We start from the raw sequence: 13,122 nt of genomic DNA on the forward strand, positions 1-13,122 counted from the left end.
TGCATTTCAAATCCAAAGGCCGACTTTGTTCAGGACTCCCATGGCATGGGCTTCCCAGGACTGGAATGGCTGTCAGTGATGTAGGATGGTCCTGGGCAGATTATCCATCTTCCCTAAAAGTCCATTTCCCCACGGCTAAGTAAGAATGGTCTTGTGGGAGGACTGGGAAAATATACCCAATGACCTTATTCCAGGGCTTTGCATGCAGAAGCTGCTTGGTACATGCTAGTCAGATATAAAGGTTCCTGATGAGCATCCAACTCAGCTAGAAAGGGTATACATTTCCCAGTGGGCACATGGCTGCAGGCTTGATCATGAAGTGGGCTTCAGCAGCATCCCTCCCACCACCACTGTTACCTCAGTTAAAAAAGCCTCACATAAGCCGGACATGGTGGCTCCCACCTGTGATCTCAGCACTCTGGGAGGTTGGAGGCAGGACAATGGTAAACTGGAGTCAAACCTTAGGCAGTGTAGCCACTTGGCAAGACCTTGTCTCAAAACAAAAAGAGCTGGGGATGTAGCTCAGTACAAGTTAATGGGCTCAATCCTTTCCCAAAAAAGAAAAAGAAAGCCTCAAATGGAAAAAAAAATGCACAGGGAAAGTCCTGTCTGAGTGGCGTGTGGCATTGTGAGGAGGGACAAGGAAAGCCCTCTCCACGTAGGCATGTGTGTCTTTATGGGAAGCCACCAGAGTATTGGTACGAAGTGTATGGGCCCTGGATTATACTTTTTAGTACTGCAAAATAAAAGAGAAATAAAAACAACAACAGCAATAAAACCCTAAAAAATTCTCCAAAAAATGAAAGAAAAATTGTTTTAGTGCTGCAGTCTGGCCCTTTTCCTGGTCCTTCAACAGCTTCCACCTGGGTCACTGTCTACTTAAGAATTTACCTAACCAGAATCACTCTAAGTGTGTCCCCAAGGTCCTTGTATCTAAGTCACAAGTGCAGAATCCTGGGTCCAGTGCCAAGCCTTTGAACTGACATCCCCGGGTTAGTCTGACCCAAGAAACGGCCTATAGTGTGATGGCTCATGCACTGTTGCATTGTCCAAATGGGAGAACTTCTGTGGGAGTCTAGGTGTGGGGAAGAAGGAGACCTTCTTCATGTTGTCATTTTTCATCACCAGGCAGATGAGTGCCAGTGATTGCTGCCTGTTAGAGAAAAACTGAGTCCAAATCACAGGACTAAAGACCGTCTTCCCACCTGAGGACCTTTGAGATGGTAATATGGATGGCTCATACTCTGTGGGTATGCACTGGTAAGGCTGTCTATTTGTTAAGGTGTTAAAAATCTTCCGTGGGGGTTGGTAAATGCTCACTAATTGATTCCCCAGGCCTATGTCTTCTGTGATCCATAAGTAAAACATTCACCCTGGTCTAGCAGGGATACAGCACTTAGTCACATTGATCTGTGTGACGCTAATTAGCTTCTCATAGGTCCCACTTCCCTGGCACTAGGATTGGCACTTCCAGGCTAGCTTGCAGGGGAGAGGGATGGTCTTGGATGTGTGGTACCATGGCTAGTTTGCCTTGACTCTGGTTTCAGGGTCCTTGTCCTATAGGCCACGAGGGAAAGAGATCGAGAGGTGAGGTAGTACTCTTGGTATCTGGTGGTGCGGGCACCCTGCGGGTCAATTCCAGCTGTGGTGCCTGTAGAAATGCCCTTGCTTGGCTGCTCCTGTGAACTGCAGCCTCCATGGTATTTTGGCTCTGAGGAATTCTGGAAGACAGAAGGTGAGCAGGAAGGAGGCAGGAACAGGAGTCCACAGACATGGGGGCTCTGCTGGCCTGACTTGAGAGGTGAGAGGCTACAGCGTGGGGCTGGGGGATTCCAAGGCAGATTTCCTTTCCAATTGTTTAGTGAAGTTTTCCCAAAATACTGAAATGCCCACCTATCATAACATGAACCATGACAATTTTATTAATAGAAAGAAGGTGAACGCTGGTGTATTTTCCCCTAGCCAAGCACATTTGTTAATGCAAGTGATATAATTCTTAACTTGAGTTACCATAATTATTCCCACCATCCCCATTAGAAAATTGCATTAAAACTTACATACACATGCTCCTGTTTAGAGAATACTGGGAATTAAATATTGTAAATGAGTATGTTGATTAATTGTTCATAAGTTTTAAAACCTTTGAATATTGTCCTGGTTTTTAAAAATTTAATTCTCCACCCTATTCCTTTGGTCTGCACCTGTTTGCTGCTGTGAAAAAAAATAGACTTTTAGCTTGAGCTCTGATATAGTGAATATACATTCACTATATCACTTGAGAAATATATATATATATATATATATATATATATATTTTGCTTCTTGATGGGCTCATACTTTTTCTTTAAGAGAGAGTAGCTGTGTGCTTTAGATGCAGAAGGGTGTACTGGTTATGGTGCCAGTATGTGGGCACAAGAACTGCTGCAGTGTGGTTATTCCTTCCTTCCATAAACCCAGGTAATGTGAGCTGTCACATTTAAAGTTTTATTAGGTAACGTTCAGGTTCAGACTGGAGCCACTCTGCGCTGCTCCTTCAGGGCTCCATGAGGAAAAGAGCAAGTAGAAAACTCACTTTGGAGTTCTAAGTAAAGCTGTGAGGGGCACACTGCTTTCAGTCCCCATGGTTCTGAGGAACGCTACAGGGAAAGAGGACACAGCAAGGCCTCACAGAAGGGAAGTAGAAAGCGCTTGCACTTAATATGTCAAAAGGCACTCCAAGCTATGTGAATGCAGGCAGAGTGTTACAGTCTCTAGCCAGTCCAGTCATGATCCTTTGGCAAACTGCACAGTCACGGCTGGGATGCATTGGGAGGAGTGGTACTATATAAATGTCAGATGTTACATAAATGTCAGAAATGATTATTGTTTGTTAATGGGGGCTAAACCGTTCCTAAGCGAAGAAGCAAAGACAGAACCTACAGCCAGGAAATTCTTAGCAGAGGCTCTAGCCACCAATAACCCCCAAGAAGGTAATACTCATCCCTGATTCTATGAAGGAAACTGGATGGGATTTGGGGTAGAAAACAAAGGCCGGGGTGGTCCCACTGCCACCACCTGCTTTTCAAGGGATCTCAGGCCAGCAGCCCCTGAACCTTCTGGAGACTGAGGGAGCTCACCTGTAAAGTGTCAGTAATTGTAACACCTGCCCTACTTCTTATTGTATCAGGTTTGTGAGAAACAAGAGTTCCCACGGTCTTGAGTGCCTTGCAAGATGTGAGGCATTGCAAGGACGACCAGACAACTGCCATCTAGAACGGCCCTGGAGTCTGGCCTATGGCTTCCCTTTGACAGTATCCCTGAGAACTTCTGAAAAGAAGCCAGATGAGGACGATGTGGCAATGGTGACTGGCTGATGCCCGAAAACACCAGGCTCCTTCTCTGTCGCCCAAGAGCAGGGATCCTGCCTACTGGCCCTGACTCTGCCAGCCGGTGAGCTTGGACCAGTAACTGAGGAAACGCTGGAACTGAATGCCAAGGGCCTTTCCGGCTCTGACGCTGGGTCTAAATCAGGCTCAACGCTTGGCTCTAGCAGAGATTCACCTTTCGCCTTCAGGAGCCAGTTTCTCCACTACTCTTAGGATGCGGGAAGCGGGCATTCGGACTCGGAAAGGGTGGGGGCTGTGCGTTCCAAGTGAGTGTACACGGTGAGGAAGCTGCACCCTTGGAAGTGAGCTGGAGTGGGGGCTGGTGAAGAAGGGGTGTCCAGGGAGAGTGAGTGCTGCGAGAAGCCAGGATGCAGGGAACACTGCAATGAGGTCATGACTGTCGCAGGCAGGAGAAGCTGGACATCTTCTGGTGGGGGAAGGGGAGCGCCCTGAATTTCTATTTGCAGAAAGTCTCTCCCTACTTCCCCCAGCGTCCCCTCTCCCGCTACTCTCTTCTCCCACCACCCAGGTCCTTACACCGGTCCGACCCTAGCAAACCCTCCCTGCAGCACAGCCAGTGTCCGCCTCCTCCGTGGTCCTGTCTAAAGCCATCAGGATTGTTTCCAAGCTGACTCACACCACTAATGTCAGGGAGCCGTGTCACAAGGCGCTGGGCTCTGCAAGCTGTTGCTTGCGCGGTCGCTGCCGCAGCCGTGGCTGCCGGGAGGGTGCAGCAGGGTCCGCTGGAGGGGCGGGGCCTGGGCGGGGTCCGGGGCGGAACCCGCCCCTTGGCTTGCTGGCCCCACCCCTCTTCCTCCCTCCCCGCCGGACCGCAATGATTTAGAAGTTCAGGAATCCCACGTGACGTCACCGGGGGGGTGATGTAATGCACTCTAAATAGAATGTATTGTAATCTTTGCTCAGTCCAACGTGGTCCCTTCACCCAGGCTCCGCTCTTGCCTTCTCCACACTTGTTTGGTAAGTTCCTAAAAATACGGCTCGGCCACTTCTGGGGCTTTTGCATTTAGCCACTTTTGTTGCACTTGCCGCGGGAGCCATCTCGGGAGCGTACTTGTTTGCAGGGGTTGGTTCTCGGCAGCAGCCGCGAGGTTACTTGGTCCAATGGGCAGGTCACAGGGCAAGGAGTAAGGAAGATGCGATGCAATCTTTTTGGAGGGTTATCTGTGTTTGTAAACATTTTGGCGGACCAAAGGGAAGTCCGGCCCCAATTACTAGTAGACTGGAATTCCGCTGTGTCCTGTGGCCGCCCCAGAGTCCCCACGCCGTGTCCGTCCCGGAGCGCGTCTTGGTGGCCGCTGCGCCGTGCGACTGGAGAGATGCTCGCTGGAGCCCGCGCCGTGTCAGCCCGAGCGTGCGTGCGTGCGTGGGAGCGCGCGTGAGTTTCCCTGACGCGGGGGACAGTTATGAATCGGGGGTGTGTGTTTGCCTCCAGAGACCTGGCAAAGTGAGGACCCCTCCAGAAGTGTGGTCAAGCGGCGGCCGCAGCAGCGGAGACGACGAGCCAGGAGCCTGCCCCCCGCGCCCCCAGCTTCCCAGTGATGCGGCGGCGGAACCCCCGGAGAAAGTTTGCAAACTTCCAGCGGGCGCGGCAAGGACGCCGGGTCACCTAGGGGCGGGCGGGCGAGCGCACCCGGGCTCGCCCTTTCTCGGGTGCCGAGCCTGCGGCCACCTCTCCCGCAGAGCTGCCCTCCGAGGCTGGTGGGCGCGCGCGCCAGGGAGGGGAGGTCGCCCCGGCCGAGCGGGCGCTCGACTTTGCTCCTGGCGCTCCAGGCTCGGGAGAGCGGGGCTCTGTCCGCTGACGCTCCGCCGGCTGCCTCGCGCCTCCGTCCCTTTCTCCTGGCATCCTTACTTCTTCCCCTCGGCTGCCCCAAATGACAGCTCGGGCTGGAGCCGCTGAGGCGCCCAGACAGTGCTGAGCCCCGGCTGCGGAGCCTTCCTTTGCGGCAGATCCTCCACCGTGCCACTTAAACTTTTCACCAAGTTCATAGAGGGGCAAGATATGGGAGAATCAAGGCGATGATTCTTCCAGGGGTAGGAGCGAGAGAATGGGGGTTTGTATCCCGCTTCTTCTTGGCCATAAATGCATTTCCAGAGGCTGTCTGACAAAACCCACTTCTCTGGATGGGGGCTGCCCCCACTTGATGCTCATGCAAGGCCACAGACTGGAGTATGCTGTTTACATATTTCATTGTCAGTTTGCAGAGGGTTTGATTTTTAATTTTTCCCTCTCTCTGACGTGTGTCAAGGAATAAAAGCTGTATACAGGTCCATTACGTCATTCTGCAGGCCAGTAAGTGTTTGATTAACAGCCTTAGATACTCAAGGGATCAGGGGCTTAGAATGCTGACAAAGCAACTCCCCCCACCCTATACTCCTGCAACTGCCCGTTCCCTGGGCATCTCTATTGCCCTCTGGTTCCAACCCCTCCTTTTCCTCCCTTCACCCGCCCACATCGTTATCATCTGGGCCCGCCCCCGCCTTTTACTGCTTTCCCCGGGGCGAATACTGTCCCTTGAGTGTGGGTAAGAGCTTCTGGTATCAGAGGGACCACAGTGCCTGCTCAGAGCACAATCTGCCCTGTTCTATTATTTAAGAAAGGCACAGGCACACCTTCTCCAGGGTGAAAATGCTTACCTCTGATAGAAAAGGCATCCCAGGAAATGTTTAGAAGCGGGGAGAATACTGAGCCCTTGCGTTGACTTAGGAAAGCGAGGAACCCACAACCAACAAGGTCCTTAACTTCTTCACCTAGTGCCTGCTTAGAACTGTTCAGTGCACGAGGAAGCTGCAGCCAACTAAACTCAGTCTAGCCAAAAGGGCCAAGATTAGATGCTTTATTTCCAAAGTGAGAGCCTGTGAGTTGTTGAACGCAAAGTACAATGCAATAAATTGCTGCGTGTTTCTGCATTATTTTTAAAGTTTCTATGTTGAAAGAGGAAGTTAAATGCATGTCAATGAATTGAGTCAGAATCTGTCTATCTGGCAGTTGAAATAAAAAAAAAAAACCTTTGTGATTTGTTCTAGGGATAAAAGTAAAAAAGTACTTTTGGGAGTGAGGGAAGTGTGCAAACTAAGTAAAAATAAAATTACTAACAACAGGCTTTTGGATGGAGAGGGGCCGGCAAGGGATTTGGATGTTCTCTGATTTGGAGTTGGTGAAAAGTAAATAGAAGAAAACTTACTCTGAATAAGTGGGAATTTCTTGCAGGGCACATGTTTTGTTATAATCAGATCCACTTTCTTCAAAGTGAAAGCCAGGCTGTAGGGTAGGAATTTGTGAAACTGCTCTCCGGGTCTAATTGACGCCCCTTGCCCAAGTTTGTGGCACTATTTGTTATTTATTCACAACTAGAGATGAAATAGTATAACCCTACACACAATATATGTGCTTAAAAATGTTAAACGTCTTGTTTGTGATGCAGAGGCCTTAAGGGGGAAAAAAATGGCCTGGGTCACGGGTACTGGAGAGCATGATGAATGATCAGTGATTTGGTGATCAGTGATTAGTGGTTTTATTCAAACTGTTACCTCTGACCAGAAGCACACATCAGAGGATTAACAGGCTCTTTAGATAAATGCTCATTAGTGGAAGGGGGAAAAGCAAAGATAATAGGCATGCACCCAGGGACAACTTTCGAAGAAAATCATTCCCGTCTTCAGAATAATAAGCTCTATTAACAGAAAGCCCTTTTAATTTAAAACTTGCTTTTATCTTGTAAATCAAAGTTAGATGTAAAAGTTTGTAGTGCCATTATAACCTAAATTTTCCCATATCCACTAGATGTGGATTATCTCAGTAGCGATATCTTTTTTTATTTAAATAAACAATTGGACCTTTAGAGCAGCTGAGCCCTGACAAGTTCTTAGCTCCCAGGGTTTGAAGGTGTCCCCCCTCCTAGGATGGAGATTGCAGCCTGCTAACTAGGTGGCGCACTGCTCCTTGGCGCGCCGCGCTGCGCAGCGCAGGAGTGCAGACGGCCGGCCGAGCGTGTAGCTGCTTGAGAGATGTTCTTCAACTCTTGCAACAAAGTTGAGGCTGTGTAGTGTTGGAGGCTAGACAGTTCTACAAGGTTCTAGTCACATTTTCCATGTCAGTTAAATCGAGGGAGTTCAAGGCTACTGGAAAAATTGGTCTCATTGCTCAAAGAAACAGAACCAGAGAGAGAAGCAGGGACAAGAACCAGGAGTTACCTCTGGGGCAGAAGTGATTGTAAAATCCTATACCTGTTCTTTCTTTTTTAACCAAGAGCTGGTTTCACAGTCTTTTGGTCTGAAATACTGAAGCAAAAACTCAAAGGTTCATTTTCTTCCCAATCTTGCTGGTGAAAAACAAGTTACCAGAAAGAAAGGAAGAAATCATTTGTTTTGGTGACAACAAGAAGAAACACATTGCTGATTTTATTCTACGGATAATGGTAAGATGATGTTTACTGTGTTTTACAGGCAGGGGAAGCGTTTTGTGCTCGGTTAAGTGGGACCCATGTTGTATTTTCAAAGGCAGAATTTGGAAATGGAGCTTTTAGTTTGTACAGAGCTTTAGCGTTGCTCCTGTCAGTTTCCTGGAACTTGTAGCAACTTTTGTGTAAGAGTTTTGTGTGGTTCTATGCTTGTGCATGAAGACGATTATTTTCTGGGTAAAATACGCTCATGAGCACATGAACTGCAGTGGGGAAGCTGTGAAACTTGTTAGGTAATGTGTGCCAGGTAAGAATTCTCTTTTCCAGAAGCTTTCGTGCATCACTTCAATAAATACTTGAGTTTTATTAAGGCCTTCTTTTTAAAAACCTGGTAATTAGAAACAAAATAAAAGAAAAGCTCCACTTTTCACATTCAAACCTAGACATGTACTCCCCGGAAGAAGTGCGCTATTGATTGAACTCAGCTATTTCTTTAGTTCTGAGACATGCAGAGAAAATGATAAAAGAACTCACTGTATTTCCCTTTAACCTTTTCATTTTCCTTTCTCTGTAGCATTTTATGTAGATCTGTTGTTATTAAATGTACTGATAATACTGATTTTTATTGTTCAACCTTACTTAGGTAAACATGTTTGCTTAACTGGTACTATCTCTAAACCAACTGTTTTTAATGCGAATTACTGATGTCCACAGATTACCTGTTGAATAGAAGTTGGTTGTGACTTCATTTACAGCTTCTTTCTACAAGACAGTAAAAACCATGCCTTTTTCCCCCTATATCTATTTTCCTGTATCTTTTGTTTGAATAAATGAGGTTAAATAAATGGTAGATTGTCAGAGACTTTTCCTGCCTTTCAAATTTATATAGTAGAATATTGTCATTATAGCTATTTCCTAGTTCCCATATCTGCATGTTCAAAACTAATCAGTCTCCGAATTTCCATGGCCATTCATCTTCAGTCAAGTTCCCAATCTTCTGATTTCCTATTATAACTTTTGAGCAATGATGCAACATTGCCCTATAGTATTTCCTCAGCCCTGGCATCCCTTTTCTTCTTCAACTGAACATTATCTTGTGGGGAGTATGTTCATTGCTGGATCTCCAAGATGTAAACATTGTATCTGTAGTTGATTTACTTCTGGTTGTATTGTTAGATTAAATCTAGGATCTGGGTGGACTTATTTTCATCTTTTCTTTTCTTTTCTTCTTCTTTTTTTTTTCCTTCTTCACTTCAAAGCACTGCTGTTAGTCAGAAAATTAATGTGATCATGGCTGGTGTCTCCCATCTATATGCTTCTTTTGCTTCTTACAAATTGGATTTCTGCAGCAATTTAAGGTCTTTTTTTAGAGGCAGCTTTCTTGGATGAAGATGGAATAATGATCTCAGTCAATTCATTATCTCGTCCAGTTTGACTACCAGCTGTATTATGGGAATCAACCAATGCTTTTATGTATTAGTGCTTAAAAATTTAAATCGATGACTACTTCTCTGAGTTATATTTAAGAAAATTATGCCATTGAGATATAATAAATTAGGGGAAAGAAGCTTTGAATGTTTAAATGAGAAGAAGCCCTCTCATCTATGCTAAACAGACTTAAAGACACCAAAGACCCTTTCTGTGCCGCAGTTTGTGAACAAAGTGAGCTCCCTATTTTGAGACTAGTGCTTTCAATAGAGAGTCTAGCCCTTTAAAAATGATATCAATTTTTAATGTTTTTGCTAAAGAATTATTACATTTCATAATTAGAAGAAATGAGCAGTTTAGTATTTTTGGGTATTGTTGGAAATCACAAATCATGGATTTAAATAAGAAAAATTTTAAAAAGAGAGCAGGCATTTAGAAATTTCCAAGTAGTGACAAGTCTGTTTCAGAAATGCAAGAACATTTTTTGTAGCTCTTATTGAAGCCTCTGGAACTTTCAAAGCAAAATATAAAGTTTAGGAGAAATTCCTAAATGTATAAGATATTAATTACACTGTCATTTAGGTATTATTCTCCTCCCACCAGGTTCACAGTACTGCCTGAAGATGCTTTTCTTTATTTACTTAAAGTTCACATTTCTAATCTCTACCCCAAAATTAGCAAGGATGGAAAACTACCATGTTTGCATTTGCCTTGGACTCATCTTGGGAGGAGGAAAAGAACTTCGTTTGGCCCAGTCTTGCTGATAGTGTAGTGAGATTGAACAGCTAGCATCTTTATGTGGATCCTGGAGTTAGGAGAGACCAGTCCAGCCACCACCTGCATTTAGGAAGGACACTCAAGGCCTGCCGGTGTCTCCTAGCTCACCCGAGGCCCAGAGCTAGAGCCAGCCAGGGCTGGCGGTCTGGTCCCAACCTCTGGGTCAGGTTCTCTTTCCATAGGCCAGGCTTCCCTCAACTGTCCTTGTCATAAGTGCAGCACTAACCACAGACCATAGCTTTGGATGCTTTGGTCTTCTTAAGCTGTTTGACCTCTGACATTTTAAATTCAAAATTGATCATCTCTTTTCAACAGCTGCCTTGACCATACACACTGAAGTTCCTAGTCAGTGTATTCTTATGTATGTCTGCAAAGTTAATTTTTCTAATGTTGGCCTTCTAACTGATTTTAACTTCATCATTTCACAAGACATATTGCATAAAATGAAACCATCCAGATTTTGTTTGAGAATAAAAACCATACAGAACTAAAAAAAAGGGCTAAAGGACAATTTGAGAACAAAGTGGTGACTCTTCTTATTTTCTGTCTTTATCATCTCTGAGCAAAGAATATAAAAATTTATTAAATGTAAAGTTCGTGTGAATCATTTTTCTTTTTGTTGATGAGAGTAAAAAGTGCTATCTATGTTCACTCTAGCAGATGTACTTTGGCCCAGGACCTGTCTGTAATACATTATCATTCTAGGCCAGGGTAAGAGAGTGTTTGGAGGTGAAGATGGTTCTGTCAGAAATGAGCTGTCTAGAATCTCTTGGAAGGTTGACCAGCAAAAGTGGGAGGCACAACTAACAGAAATCCTGCATGCAACCGAGGACTTCTGAGCACTAAGCATTTTATTTATAACTTTTAAGATAATTTTATTTATGATGTTGTCTTTAGGATAGGGAAAAAAGAGCATACAAACAGAAATCTTGAGCACATATGTAGTATGTGTTGTTTGGCCTGACCTGCAGGTTTCCTTTTCAGTTCTTTGCATAGAGGTTTTGTGTGGGGATTCAGCTCTCTTATTCTTGTCCTCCACTGAGGAGCAGGTATGATTTCTCAAATGTAACTTACTCACTCTAGCCAGTTTTATGCAATACTGACCCTGCCAGCTTCCCAAGGAGAAATACACAGGCAGGAAACCAACTCTGTTTTTGTTTGAGTTAGCTGATTATTAGCAGTGATACATTTAAATCTTCATTTCCCAGATTTAGCAGCCTGTTTCACACTATCAAAATAGGACTTTTCTTTTTAAGTTCCAACTTCTATTGCCCAGGCACTAATCCATGCACCAGAGGGTACAAGGCATGGAGGGTAAAGTCCATTTTCTCCAGCCCCCCTAGTATGACTGGTATACCATTCCGAATCACCTGATTGGCCTCACTGCAATGATAACACTGTCCAGAGAAATATTAACTCTGGGGAAGAAAACATTATTATAGGCTCAAGCATCTAAGTGCTGAGAAGGGCATGATACTGTGAAGGAGATGACTTTCAGCTCACGGAGGGCCTTGGGGGTCATTTTCTGGACAGCATCCTGGTACAATGTTTTCTTCATCCACTCTTTACATTTTCCTTATGTTTATGTCTTGCTTGGTTGTTCCTTAACAACCATCCCAGCTATTTTGCTGCTTAGAGTATCTCCACAATAAGAAACCACAAATGTATGTGCTGGAGAGGGGCTATTTTTCCATAAGGAGAATACATTTTTAATATCAAATCTTGAAGAATCAATTAGAAAAAGTCCATAATCCAGGGCATAGTATCTCAGGTTCTGCCAACTGTGGTTCTGCGGCCTTGCGGTTTATGGCAAGAGGCAGAGCCTGAGACTGGAAGGAGGAATCCTCACTGTTGCCTTGAAGTCCTCAAGCGTCTCTGCCTTGCCCTCATTTGTGGTAGAGTACCCTCCTGATCAGCACTGTCTCTGAGTGGGGGCGAAAGATATAATTTTAAATGTCCAGAGGGCCAAATTATAAAGACTAAAAGCACACAGGTAAACTTCATTTTTATAATATATTCTGCTTAACCCAGCTCCACCAAAACAGTATCATTTCAACATATAATCAATAGTCAAATATTAACGAGATATTTTTCCTCCCCCTCCTTCCTTTTGGTACCAAACCTTTGCAATCCAGCGTGTGTTTTGCCCCTACAGCTATCTGGATGTGGGCTGCCCACATTTCAAAGTGCTCAGTAGCCACGTGTGCCCAGCAACCATGGCACCAGACAATGCAAGCCTGTATCATGGGTCTTAATCCTGGCAGCCCAATGGAACCACCTGTGGAGCCTTATAAAAAACACGGCCCCCCCTCCTCTAGGACGTTCTGATTTAATTGGTTTGGGGTGGGAGCCTGGGGCTCTGTATTTTTTAAAATTTCCACTAGAGGTTCTAATGTGTAGCAGAGTTGAGAGCTGTAGTTCTAACTGAGCTCTAAGGAATCTTCTCTAATATTCTGTGGTTCTATTTAAGGAAAGGGATTGAAGTAAAACATTCATTCAGAGTTCAAGGGCAGCTAACACTTATTATAGGCATGCCGCACCCAACAGAACATGTTTAGAAAAATATGGTAAATAAAACTTAAAATTTACAGAATGAACAATGTAGAAGATAATTCTTTGTACCAGGGATGAGCTCTGTTTTATATATGTTTCAAACATGGTTGTTTCAAATATTCTCTTTCCTTAGAAGCCTTATTTAGGATTTGATTCACATATAGTCTTACAGAAATCTTCCATCTGGGGAAAGGTCAAGATCCCCACATTTCAAACTTCTTTCTGGCATACTTCTTTGCCCCAGGACTACTTCCTTTTAGCTGTTTTTGGAGGGAAAAGTCTTACTTCACTGGAAACATCTAGGTACGAGACAATTTTTTCCCTTCACATTTTGTGTCATCATCTAAGACCAAACTTGTTCTGGTGAAGATGTTAGTTGTATCTCCCCCAGATTTAATTTTATTTGTCATCTTTTCTTTTTAAACTTTTTTGTTTTTTTTGAGACAAGTTCTCACTATGTAGTCCAGGTGGGCCTCAAACTTGCAAGCCTTATGCTTTAGCCTTCAGTTCTGGGATTGTAGGCTGTGGCACCCTGGCAGGTTATTGATCACCTTTATCTGTCTATATATGGAATATAAATT

The 13,122-nt window shown here is 44.8% G+C and overlaps 1 protein-coding gene across 3 annotated transcripts in view; it reads left to right on the forward strand.

Annotated features, from left to right (window-relative positions):
- Window positions 1-4,254: 4,254 nt before the first annotated feature.
- The window catches only part of Creb5 (cAMP responsive element binding protein 5), a 421,895-nt gene continuing 413,027 nt past the window's right edge, over window positions 4,255-13,122 (forward strand). For all 3 annotated transcript variants that reach the window (XM_023709868.1, XM_023709869.1, XM_023709870.1), the window contains exon 1: window positions 4,255-4,343. The gene's annotated coding sequence lies outside the window, so the exon portion shown is untranslated. The remainder of the gene's footprint in view (window positions 4,344-13,122) is intronic.

The sequence above is a fragment of the Octodon degus genome, unplaced genomic scaffold, assembly GCF_000260255.1.
Source record: "Octodon degus isolate 3935 unplaced genomic scaffold, OctDeg1.0 scaffold00015, whole genome shotgun sequence".
NCBI lineage: Eukaryota > Metazoa > Chordata > Mammalia > Rodentia > Octodontidae > Octodon > Octodon degus.